Here is a 13,133-nt window from a genome sequence, read left to right as displayed (position 1 = left end):
CTATATACATGCCAAATATCTAACATCTGTCATCTAGATCCCTTAGGATTCTTAAAGCAGATACATATTTTTTAATTTATTTTTAAAAATAGTTTATTGTTGCTCTATTACAGTTGTCCCAATTTTCCCCCTTTGCCCTCTTCCACCCAGTGCACTTCTGCTCCCACAGTCAGTCCCCACACTGTTGTCCATGTCCATGGGTCATGTTCTTTAACTAGTCCCTTTCCCTTCTTTCTACAATGATCAGCCTCCCCTCTCCCCTCTGATCACTGTCAGTCTGTTCCATGTTTCCATGGCCATGGTTCTATTTTGTTTGTTAGTTTATTTTGTTCATTAGATTCCTTTTACAGGTGAGATTATGTGGTATTTGTCTTTCACTGCTTGGCTTATTTCACTTAGCATAATACTCTCCAGTTCCATCCATGCTGTTGCAAAGGGTAGGAACACCTTCTTCCTCTCTGCTGTATAGAATTCCATTGTGTAAATGTACCATATTTTTTTTATCCACTCATCTACTAATAGGCACTTAGGCTGCTTCTGGCACTTGGCTATTGTAAATTGTGCTGCTGTAGACATTGGGATGCACAGGTTCTTTTGAATTGGTGTTTCAGGATTCTTAGAGTATAATTTCAGCAGTGGAATCTCTGGGTCAAGAGGCAGTTTCATTTTTAGCTTTTTTTTTTTTTTAGGAAATTCCATACTGTTTTCCATAGTGGCTATTCCAGTGTGCATTCCCACTAACAGTGCATTAGGGTTCCCTTTTCTCCACATCCTCACCAGCACTTGTTGTTTGTTGAATTGTTAATGATGGCCATTCTGATCAGTGTGCAGTGCTATCTTTTTGTGGTTTTAATTTGCATATCTCTGATGGCTAATGATGTTGAGCATCCTTTCATATGCCTGTGGGACCTCTGTACTATGTCCTTCTTGGAGAGTGTCTGTTGAGGTCCTTTGCTCATTTTTTATTTGGATTGTTTGCCTGGTGTTGAATTGTGTGAGTTTTTATATATTTTGGAGATCAAAACCTTGTCCAAGATATTATTGGCAAAAATGTTTTCCCATACACTTGGAACTCTTTCATTTTGATGAGTGTTTCTTTAGCTGCACAGAAGCTTTTTACTTTGATAGAGTCCCATTTGTTTATTTTTGATCTTCCTTGCTCTAGGAGAGATATTGGTGAAAATATTGCTGCAAGGGATATCTGAAATTATATTGCTTATGTTTTCCTGAAGGACTGTATGGTATCACAACTTATCTTTAAGTCTTTTATCCATTTCAAGTTTATTCTGGTGTATGGTATAAGTTGGTGGCCTACTTTAAGTTTTTTGTATGTATTTGTCCAGATCTCCCAACAGCATTTATTGAAGAGGCTATTGTTACCCTGTTTTTTGCTCCTGCTCCCTTTGCCAAATATTAATGGACTGTAGAGACATGGGTTAACTTCTGGGCTCAATATTCTGTTTCATTGATCTATTTCTCTGTTCTTACGCCAATACTAGGCTGTTCTGATTACAGCAGCATGGCAATGTAGTTTCATATCAGGTATTGTGATCCCTCCTACTTTGTTCTTCTTTCTCAAGATTGCCAAGACTATTCAGGGTCATTTTTGGTTCCATATAAATTTTTGAAATATTTGTCCTTAGATCTGTGAAATATGCCACTGGTATTTTAATAGGGATTCAGTTGAATCTGTAGAGTACTCTGGGTAGGACAGACATTTTAATAATGTTAGTTCTTCTAATCCATGAACATGATATATGCTTCCATTTATTTGTATCTTCCTTAATTTTTTTCTTCAGTGTTTGGTAGTTCTCTGAGAATACGTCTTTTACCTCCTTGGTTAAGTTTATGCCTATGTACTTTATTTTTCTTGTTGCTATAGTAAATGTGACTTTTTTCATAGTCTCTGTATTTGGTATTTCATTGTTGGTGTACAAAAATGCCTTTGATTTCTAAATACTGACTTTGTATCCTACTGTTTTTTTAATTTTATTTCTTTGTTTTTTTTTATTTTATTTTAATCATTGCTCAAGTACAGTTTTCTCCCTTTTACTCCCATTCCAGCCCACCCACCCAACGCTTCCCTCTTACCCCCCATTACCCCCCACCCCTAGTTTTTGTCCATGTGTCCTCCAAATTTGTTCCCTTAAACCCTACCCATTTCCCCCTAAAATTCCCTCTTCTCTCCCCTCTGGTCACTGTCAGTCTGTCCCCTATTTCAGTGTCTTTGGTTATATTTTGCTTGTTTCTTTGTTTTGTTGTTTAGGTTCCTGTTAAAGGTGAGATCATATGGTAATTGTATTTCACTGCCTCGCTTGTTTCGCTTAGCATAATGCTTTCCAGCTCCATCCATGCTGTTGCAAAGGGTAGGAGGTCCTTCTTTCTTTTTGCTGCATAGAATTCCATTGTGTAAATGTACCATAGTTTTTTGGTCCATTCATTCACTCATGGGCATCTAGGTTGCTTCCAGCATCCAGCTATTGTAAATTGTGCTGCTATGAACATTGGGGTGCACAGATTCTTTTGTATTGGTGTTTTAGTGTTCTTAGGATATAGTCCCAGCAGTGGAATTGCAGGGTCAAAAGGCAGATCCATTTTTAGTTTTCTGAGGAAGCTCCATACTGCTTTCCATAGTGGTTGTACCAGTCTGCAGTCCCACCAACAGTGCACTAGGGTCCCCTTTTCTCCACAACCTCTCCAACACTTCTTGTTTGTTACATTGTTTATGATGGCCATTCTGACTGGTGTGAAGTGGTATCTCATTGTGGTTTTAATTTGCATCTCTCTGATAGCTAGCGATATTGAACATCATTTCATGTGTCTTTGGATCTTCTGTATGTCCTCCTTGGAGAAGTGTCTGTTCAAGTCCTTTGCCCTTTTTTAAATTGGGTTGCTTGTCTTCTTAGAGTGGAGTTGTGTAAGCTCTTTATATATTTTGGAGATTCAACCCTTGTCTGAGGTATCATTGGCAAATATGTTTTCCCATACAGTTGGTTCTCTTTTAATTTTGATAGAGTTTTCTTTAGCTGTGCAGAAACTTTTAATTTTGATGAGGTCCCATTTGTTTATTCTTTGCTTTATGTCCCTTGTTCTAGGGGACACGTCAGTAAAAAAGTTTCTTCATGAAATATCTGAGATTTTCCTACCTATGTTCTCCTCTAGGACTTTAATGGTGTCATGTTTTATACTTAAGTCTTTTATCCACCTTGAATTTATTTTTATATATGGTGTAAGTTGGTGTTCAAGTTACATTTTTTTGCACGTGGCTGTCCAGTTCTCCCAACACCATTTGTTGAAGAGGCTATTTTTACTCCATTTTATGTTGCTGCCTCCTTTGTCAAATATTAATTAACCATAGAGACTTGGGCTTATTTCTGGGCTCTCTGTTCTGTTCCATTGATCCATGTGCTTGTTTTTATGCCAGTACCAGGCTATTTTGATTACAGTGGCCATGTAGTACAGTTTAGTGTCAGGTATTGTGATCCCTCCTACTTTACTCTTCTTTCTCAAAATTGCAGCAGCTATTCGGGGTCATTTATGATTCCATATAAATTTTTGAAATATTTGTCCTTAGATCTGTGAAATATGCCACTGGTATTTTAATAGGGATTCAGTTGAATCTGTAGAGTACTCTGGGTAGGACAGACATTTTAATAATGTTAGTTCTTCTAATCCATGAACATGATATATGCTTCCATTTATTTGTATCTTCCTTAATTTTTTTCTTCAGTGTTTGGTAGTTCTCTGAGAATACGTCTTTTACCTCCTTGGTTAAGTTTATGCCTATGTACTTTATTTTTCTTGTTGCTATAGTAAATGTGACTTTTTTCATAGTCTCTGTATTTGGTATTTCATTGTTGGTGTACAAAAATGCCTTTGATTTCTAAATACTGACTTTGTATCCTACTGTTTTAATGAATTCATTTATTAGGTCGAGTAGTTTTTTGGTGGAACCTATAGGGTTTTCCATGTACACTCTCATGTCAAAAGCAGATAGATAGAGATAGAGAATGATAGAGGAAGAGATATAGTGATATAGATATATTTTAAATTGTCCATTAAAGAAAGGCAGCTGAGAAATTATTGCACATCATAGTTTGTAAAAACGCAGGCTCTGTCCATGCTGAGTCTTTCCTTTCCTTACAGATCATGTACAGTTGAAGAGTGGATCTGTCATCCAAAGCAAACTGCTCAGTGGCAGGTTAGCATATCCATGAAGCTAGCCAACTTCACCACATCATTCAAGTACCTCAAAAGCATAGAATATGATAGAATGTATTACATGCCTGGCCAGAAATCTGTATAAAAAAATCATAGAAATACCTAGAAGGCTATGATCCCATTCAATTTTAAATGGTAAGTTCTAATATTCCCTATGAATAAAAGCCACTGTACATGGCTTCTAACTAGTACCTGTACAGAAATCAGCCTCAAATAAGAAAGTCAGTTGTAGCCATCTCCCTCTATCCCACTATACTTGTGTCTCATCCCTGTGATCTTTCATTCTTCAACGAACAGTTGTGCCTTTGCACGTGCAAACCCTATTCTAGCCACCATCTCTGTTACTCCTTGAGCTTATGGTCTCATGGAGGTAGAAAGGCACATAAATAAAAATAAAATACAAAACCAAAATACAAATATGTGTCAGATTTGAAGGAATGCTCAGTCATATAGGGTGAAAGTCAGCAGTGGGGTGGTTAAGCTAGTAATGTGTTAGAGTAAGGAGTAGGAAAAGGAAGAGACAAGAGACTTTTTGTGCTTTATTATCCTTATTTATTTCATCCCTGTGTCTATAGGTTATTATCAGAATATGCTTAAGACCAAAGAACGTAGAGTTTGAGACTGCAAAGAGGGCCATGCAAAACCAGGTAACATTACACTTGGAGTTATGGTCCTTACAGAGCCAGACCATTGTCTCATTTGTTCATCATTCATTCACTCAACCAATGTTTGCTTAAGTGCCAGGTACCATGCTAAACATTGGTGATATTGGTCAACATGCTATATTTTGTTCCTGATTTCATAGAATACACAGTTTAGTGGGGAAGGCAGTCGATTGGAGGATCACAAAAGTCAACTCATTATTTACTACAAAAGGATCACCAAAAAAAGTATAAAGCACTAAAACTGCATTCAGTTGGTGGGCTTTACTGACTGAATGACTTTTCAGCGGAGGCTTAGGAAAATAGAAATAATGTGAGAAACAGTGTTCAAGGGAGGGCAGGGGAAAGATATCCATCTGCATAGAAGCTATAGATTCTACTAAGTCTCATCTAAATTGCCTAGGCCAGGGTTCACACAATAAACATCTAAATGTGTTCTGGCTTCAAGGTTTCTCTGCTGCCTATTTCAACCTCTAAGTGGAAAAGTGCCTCCCTGTTTGAAAGAAAGAATGAAAATTGTTCCTTTGCCTTCTGGGTGCACATCTGGGAAAAGAACTTTGAAGGCAGTAACTGTGCCTTGTTTTTCTGCTCAAGAAGCATCATGAATCATATCAAAGAATAGTGTTTGCAAAGTCTGAGACAAGATCAGAATGCCATTTTCTTCTGAAACTACAGCATGTGTTTTGTAAAGAAATCTCAGTGATATCTAGCAGGGAAATTTCTAGTCCAGAAATACACTTCACACTGCATTTCCACTGAAATTGAAACCAAGAAAAAAAGGGGCCCCTGGGAAAGGTTATAATCATGAGGTTAGAGTGAGGGTTAATGCCTGTCCTATCATATACTCATAGCCATTCTCCAGTAGTTGAATTAAAAGGGAAGTTACTCTAGCAGATGTTTTCAAATTAACCAAAATCGTGTCAGCTGGAAACATGCCCAGAGAGAGAGAGACCTTCCCACAAGCCGCCTGAGAGAGCCATTTAAATGTCTCTGAGTCCTCCCAGTGCAGATTGGAATGCACAAGCTAGGGAGATAAGGAAGTCCCAGCACAAATCCTACTCTTGTAAATGCTTATCCATGGCTTCAGCAAGACCTCCAATCTGCTGAATACTGAAAAAAACCTGGAAGGGCTGGGTAGTTAACACACTGCCAAATCACACTCTCTATGCTTGCTTTTATGTTGTTGCTTACAAATCTGGTAAGGAAACATTAAGAGAAGATAAAGAAATTGTCAATGACAACAGATGAGCAAACTATGATAAGTGAATATGAAAATGAACAGTTTAGTTTCAGGCAATTACCAGGACTGAGTTTGCATCTTCACAGCAGTCCCAGAGCATTGCTATCTAATTCACAACAATCCCAAGTGGGGCGATCATAGCCTAGCTGTGTTGGTTCTCATCTGCCCAAGAAAAGGCCTAAGATTCCTAAGATTCTGGGCCAAAGATCTATGGCTGTATATCCAGGGGGCTTGCTTCCTGTGAGTGATGTGGTCATATGAAGCAGGATGTCACTTTTTATGTAATAATCACTAATTCCTACAAGAAGGAAGAAACAATAAACACCAAGCAGGAGAAATCTTAAGCCAATAAAGACAAAGAATATCTCTAGTTTCTCACTTTTACACCAGTTGACTGGCCCCTACCATTTGCTACGGTGAAGAATATAAAATTGATGGGTCAACATATCTCATAGGCAATACTGACCTCTATGCCATCACAGTAGGGAAGAAAAGACCTCAAAAAGAAATCATTTATCATTTTAGTCTTCTTATAGCCACATCTCATTTTTCCTGCTCTCAACCCCATATTTTGCTGTGCAAGTTTGTGTGTTGCAGGGTTACAGAATAAAATAAAAGACAGATAGATAGATAGAGTCTGTCCTGAAAAAGTCCAGCCATTGTTAATATAATGAGAATGGTTTGCATGACATTGATGTAATCTGGCAGCCAAGGAGAGTGGGCTGGAATGCACATGTGTGAATAATGACAACTTCACTGTACTAGTCAGTGGGGTCCATAGATGCCATTCAGTGAGCATGTGTACTGTGTGGCCATAATATTCAAAATGACTGAGCAAGTACACCAATGAATCTGCACCAAATTTTTCATTAACCATGAACATTCCTCCACAGGAACTATTTGGATGATTCAGAAGGCCACAGCTATGGGTAACTGGTGATTGGCAGCTTCATCAGGACAACATGCCCCCTTATGCATCATGTCTTGTACAGAGTTTTTTTGTGAAACATCAAATCACTCAGGTAACTCAGTCCCCCTAAAGCCTAGATTTGGCACTCTGGGACTGACTTATGGCTTTTCCCAAAACCAAAATCACCTTTGAAAGGGAAGAGATTTCAGGCTGTTGATAACATTCAGTAAAATACAATGGGGCAGCTGATGGCTATTGGGAGAGCTGTGTGATGTCCCAAGGTACCCCACTTTGAAGGGGACTGAAGTATCATTGTCCTATGCACAATGCTTCTTGTAGCTTATATTTTCTGCAATAAATATCTCTATTTTTCATATAACATGGCTGGATATCTTCTGGACAGACCTCTATATATAATGAATATATACAAATGCTGTAATGCTGTGATTCGGTATATATATATGTATATCTATATAGGTATATAGATATATAGAGATATATAGGTATATAAATATATAGGTATATAGATATAGATATATGTGCTAAATAGTTATGTATTAGAAGAAAAAGAACTAGTAAGAACTACTTGCCCGGTATCTCATACAATGAGTTGTCAGTGAATGTTTTAATAAGTTAAATGACTGAGGATTAGTTCTAAATCTTCCTCTGTAGCAGAAAAGTGTTTAGACCTTCCTAGAGACAACATCTTTAGAAATTCTTTTTTTTTCCCCTAAAGATTTTATTTATTTTTTTTTTAGAGAGGGAAGGGTGGGGAGAGCGAGAGAGCGAGAGAGAGAGAGAGAGAGAGAGAGAGAGAGAGAGAGAGAGAGAAACATCAATGTGCGGTTGCTGGGGGTTATGGCCTGCAACCCAGGAATGTACCCTGGCTGGGAATCGAACCTGGGACACTTTGGTTCCCAGCCTGCACTCAATCCACTGAGCTATGCCAGCCAGGCATCTTTAGAAATTCTTGATGGATCACATATCCAGGGACAATCAACTTCATTGGACAGTAACACACTGCAAATGCCCCATGATATCTATTTATTTGTTTGTTTATTTATTTATCTATTGTTTTAGGGGCCACTAAAATTATCCTCCCCTTTTTTCCCCAGAAATGAAGAATTTAAAGCCCTTACATCTTCTGGAAATAAAAGAGGCAGCTTAAGATTTGGGCTGTTTTTGAACCTCTCAGTGTTTCAGCAGAACAAAGATTTTTAGAATGTTAGCAAAGGGCCTTCTTTTGATTGTATTTTAAAATAAAAATGCACAAAGAGAACAACATACCACAGACATAAGGCATGAGACTTAAGTGTGGGAGGTAAGGACTGGAAAAAAGTGTTTAGATTTTTCAAAAGTCCTCTCAGCCTTCCTGTTTTATTGTGTTCCTTTAGCAGGAAAAAAAAATACCAAAGGAAAAAGAAAGAAAATAAAAAACTCAGAAGTACATCATTTCCTTAAGTTAAACAAGGAGAGGCAAATGTGGCTTCTATATTAATGAAATCTTCATACAAGTCTTCCAATTGAATGTTTCCCATGAGAAAACAGATCCTTTGGCATGGAGCAGAGTTGCTCTGATAAAGGGTGGAACCATGTGTGGGAATGACCAAGAAGGCACCATAATGTAAATTTGAGTCTGTCATAGAAATGTCACTATAAAAATGCATACTTAGCATTTTACTATTTTTTCTGTATTTGAAATGCAAAATTAAAGTCAGAATGCTGAATTTCTTGTTTCCAGAGAAGTTACTGATTAAACAACACGGTACATGTCTCAATCAAGTTGTAGCTGAACTATTACTATGCTACTAAATAGGCTGAATGAGTAGATAGTAAAACTTCAGTTCTCCTCTTCCCAGATTTAATTTTATATTTAAAAATTATCAATCTAGATGGTTATTTGTATTTCCAAGTGTAATTCAATAGGACACTTCAGCTTAGGAGGAATTAGAAAGTAGAACAGCACTTCATTTTAGGCTATTTCTCTACATAGGCTCCATAATATTTTGAGGAAAAGGTCTTGATTTCAACACTAATATGGTTTATCAAGATTTTCATCCTGGCAGAACAAAATTATAATGAGTAAGAAATTAAATATGCTACACTATAAAAATATCCCATAAAGAAAACTCATATATGTATTATTCCCCCTAGAGTACAATTTTTCTTGTGTGATATAGAGATGTAAATTTTTTAAATCCCATATTTATGAACGCATTCAAGTTGTTTTTCTCACATAAAATAACTAATAGTTTCTCCTCAATGAGGCAATTTTTTTTAAAAATAGGAATTTTAGATCTGAAACTAGGACTATTTCAGGGCAGTGACTTCCTTACAACCAAGTTTAAACTGAACTAGTAAATGCTAAGCAAATTAATAAGAAAGCTATTGACACCAGATTTCCATGAATTTTCCTATTTCATGACAGAATATGAATTTTCTAAACCAAGGATGGCTTTTATAACCTAAACATTAAGTTTCACACATTTTGCATAACTATACTCAACATCTCCTTAGGGCTTTGAATTTCCTTCCTTTTTAAAAATTTAAGCAAAGAAAACTTTATCCTTTTGACATCCCATAAATCAGGCTACTTACAACAGGGTACTCTTGCCTTCATGACATTTTTTCAAGTTGGGATTAACACTATTGCTACATATGCAAAATTAGGCCAGTAGAAAATTGTTTCCTGCAACTGAAATTCTCCCATAAATAACAATCAAAAGGCAGTTAGCACCTTTCTGGTAAAAATAATTTAGATGTTCCCATTCAGTCCGAAAATCACTTTCCCAGTTCTAAACATTCCTCATCCCAGGGTCTGACTACAACTCAGATTGTTCCAACAGGACTTTGTAAAGACCACGAAAGCTAATGATCTGTCTTTAACTGATACTTTTATTATATGTCTTTCATTTTGTAATTCCATAACTTCGCGTGCCATTGCCGGGTGAGACAGGGGAGCATCGATCTCTCCCGCACCCGAGCCAGGCTCAATGTGTCAAGCGTGTACAGTCTCTCCTGAATCCATAAAAGAAATAACGTCTCACCCACTGGCATTCCTGTCCCGACTGTCTCTCCACCTCAAGTCCCTGCCCCTCCGACAGCCTTTCTCCTGTCAGAAAATTTCACAGCGTTGTGGACAAGAGGGAGGCGAACCCGAAAGCCAGGGGCGGGAGCTCAGGCAAAGGCATTCAGTGTCTTGAGCACCCCAGCAGCGGCTTCCCCTTCCCACGCCCCCCGCCCCACTGGGGGCCACCCAGCGAAGCAGAAGCAGAGGCAGCTCGCCGTGCCCAACGAGCAAACCAGCTTGAGTCCTGAATGCGGGGTCTTCATCCCCGCGCGGCCCAGGGAGGGTCTCTTCCGCAGCTGCAGCCGCCCCTCTATGAAAGTGCAATCTGTTATCTCTCCCGGGGCCCAAGGAGAGGTCTCCGTTTGGTCTCGGCCCCAGACCCACTCGTTGTAGTAGCTGAATACTGGGTCTCATCGCTCGCTCGCCACGCTATTCACCCGCAACTGGCCTGGGCTGCGGCCCGGGACAACTCTCCAGTAGCCTCCCGCTAGGACCCCGGCGTGTGTGTGTGTTTGTGTGTATGCGCGCGCGCGTGTCTCCCTGTATCTCGGTCTCACCCTGTGCCTCTGTCTCTCTTTGTGCCTCTGTTGCTCTGGCTTTCTCTCTCTCTCTCTTGCGCGCGCGCATACACACACGGAGGAGGCTCTCTCCGCAACCAATGCCAAAATGTCACCTAAAAAGCAAGTGCAACAACTTGCTTTGGAAACGACCCAGGAGTCATGAAATTCCCTGCAGTGAGCAGCCCCCTCCTCTCCTGAAAGGTGCATTAGGGGTTGGGGACCTGGGGAGGTGTGAATTTGGTTCTTTGAGATCCCCTGGAGTGGTGTTCTTTTCCCCTCCCCCTTCCAGGACCCTGTCGCAATTAGAAATCCGTCCCTTCCCCGGCCCCGGGTGAAAGGCGAGGACCGCAAGCCTCCAGAGGGGCGCGCCGGCCCCAGAGTTCCTTGGGTCCTCAGCGGCCGGCAGTGCTCCCGCAGAAATGTAAGTGGTCTCCCGTGCGAGGGAGGAAGGCCAGGAACCCAGCCCACAGTCCCTCCGCGGGCAAGAGAGGCGGCAACCTCGCGTCGGGCAAGGGACACCCTGCGCGCTGTGACCGCGGCGGTGGCTGCGTCCCGGGTTCCGGCGGCCGCTGCCACGCGCGCACACCCCAGCCCCCGCGGTGCAGCGGGTCGTTACCTTGCCGCTGCCTGAGGTCCGGGACCCGAACCTCCCTACGTCTGTCCGTCGGTCCCAGGAGCCTCGGAAGGAGGACGAAAGAGGTGTCTCAGTGGTTGGGACAGGCTCTCCGCAGGGTGAGGGGAAGGACTCGGTAGAAGAGCCGAGGCGGCTGCGGCCGCTCCCGCCGCTGGGGCTGCCGATTCCCAGGGGTTGGATGTGCCGAAGAGGCCGTGTCCTCGGGATCGCGGCGGCCGGAGAGCAGCTCTCGCCACTGGCGCGGAGACGGAGCGCCGGGACGCGGCGGGCTGGGGCGGCGAAGCTGGGCCGGTCACCCGCCTCTGGGTGCATGTTAATACGGCGGGGAGGAGGAGTCCCGCGCTTCCTCCGCCCAACCACCGGAGCGGGCGGGCGGGCGGCGGCCGCGCGGGGAACCAGTCGTTTCCACCCGCCCCAGCTACTACGGCAGGGTCACTAGCCCTGGTCTCGACCCAAGCACGTGTGCCGAGGCCACCGGGAGGAGCCCGCGTCTCCCGGAGCGTGCTCCTGGCCCGCGGGTTGTGTCCCCTCAGCCTTCGCGGTGGCAAGTGCAATCACACCGGACTGAGAGGAAAGCACCGTAAGCCTAGGATGGAACCGAGAGGTGGCCACCCTTTAGTGGGCGTGCCCCATCCATTCCCCTGAGCAGCTTCTCCGGGGAATTAAACCTTCCTCTTCCCTCCCGACAGCCGTGGTTCCTAACCTTGACTTTTTAAGAGAGGGAATTAGGAGCTCATAACACTTTTTATCCCAGGAGATCGTCCTGGCGTGCAGAGGGTTTGCTGTCCTCTCCTCTTCATCCTCAGGGCCCCTAGTAGAATTTTTGAAGAAGTAATCGCCAGACAAGAGACAGGGTAGGGGAAAAGAATCGAGACTCAGAAGGACGGAGGTTAAACCCAGTACCATTACTTTCAGTTATTCCTCAGAGCGTCAGTTTCTCCATCTATACAGCGGCAGCGGCAGCTCTTCGAAGGATGTGCGGTTTAGATTACACAATATACCTTCACCGATTCCCCTGGATATTATCCTAAAGGTAATCAGAAAAACAAATCCCTTTTTCTCCTGTTTTCTGACCTCAACAAACTTCCCACTATCCACTCCAAGTGCATTTGGAAGCCAGGCTCATTCATACAGTCTGAAAATAGGAAGAATCCATGTGGCTTCAAGGTACCAATAGAGATAAACGTATGACTTGGGTGAACTGAGATGTGGGTCAAAGAGAAAAAAGTCAATCAGGTATTCACTGAGTTGCTTCTCTATCCACTTAAGTACTAGTGTTCCGGATAATAATAGTTAAAAGTAATCGTGGTTAATCACCATCTTCCTATTTCCATCTACTCAAAAAAAAGAATGGGCATCTTCATGGAGAATGTCCTTTGTGCTACAGCTCCCAGAAAGAACGTTATGCCAAAGAGTATATAATCTTCTTTATGTAATTGTACCCATAAATTTATAGCATAAGATTTAGCATCTGCTTTGTGTGATATCTAATTATAAATATTAATAGAATATTCCTTTTCAAGAAAACAGTTCTAAAAATGCAGGGAAGTGAAAAACAGTTTCCATAAAAATATGACTCATATAAATAATCACTTTTCCGCAACTTTACTGAGTGATTTTCCATTAAAGAGGAGGAAAAATCTTTAAACCACTAAACACTCAAAGAAATGGAAGTAAATCCTCAGCATTGTACTACCATGATCACCAATACTTTAATAAAATTTATTTTAAAAATATCCCCAGTCAATGCAAGAATGTCTACATAGGGGTACTTATGCTTCTAATAACATTCAATGAAAAGGCCAAGTACTGACATAGGAAAAATCACTTCCATAG

General features: G+C 41.3%; 1 protein-coding gene across 5 annotated transcripts in view; it reads right to left on the bottom strand.

Moving 5' to 3' along the window:
• Window positions 1-11,555, bottom strand: part of DLGAP1 (DLG associated protein 1) — an 861,456-nt gene extending 849,901 nt beyond the window's left edge. For 3 of the 5 annotated variants that reach the window (XM_045849787.1, XM_045849789.1, XM_045849788.1), the window contains exon 1: window positions 11,280-11,554. The gene's annotated coding sequence lies outside the window, so the exon portion shown is untranslated. Of the gene's footprint in view, window positions 1-11,279 lie in introns of all 5 variants that reach the window. The other 2 variants (XM_045849790.1, XM_045849791.1) reach the window with 1 other exon arrangement.
• Between the last annotated feature and the right edge of the window lie 1,578 nt (window positions 11,556-13,133).

The sequence above is a fragment of the Phyllostomus hastatus genome, unplaced genomic scaffold (genome assembly GCF_019186645.2).
Source record: "Phyllostomus hastatus isolate PE091 unplaced genomic scaffold, TTU_PhHast_1.1 phas_contig_80, whole genome shotgun sequence".
NCBI lineage: Eukaryota > Metazoa > Chordata > Mammalia > Chiroptera > Phyllostomidae > Phyllostomus > Phyllostomus hastatus.
Note: the sequence above shows the minus strand (reverse complement) of the source record. Positions and strands in the feature narration are given on the sequence as shown.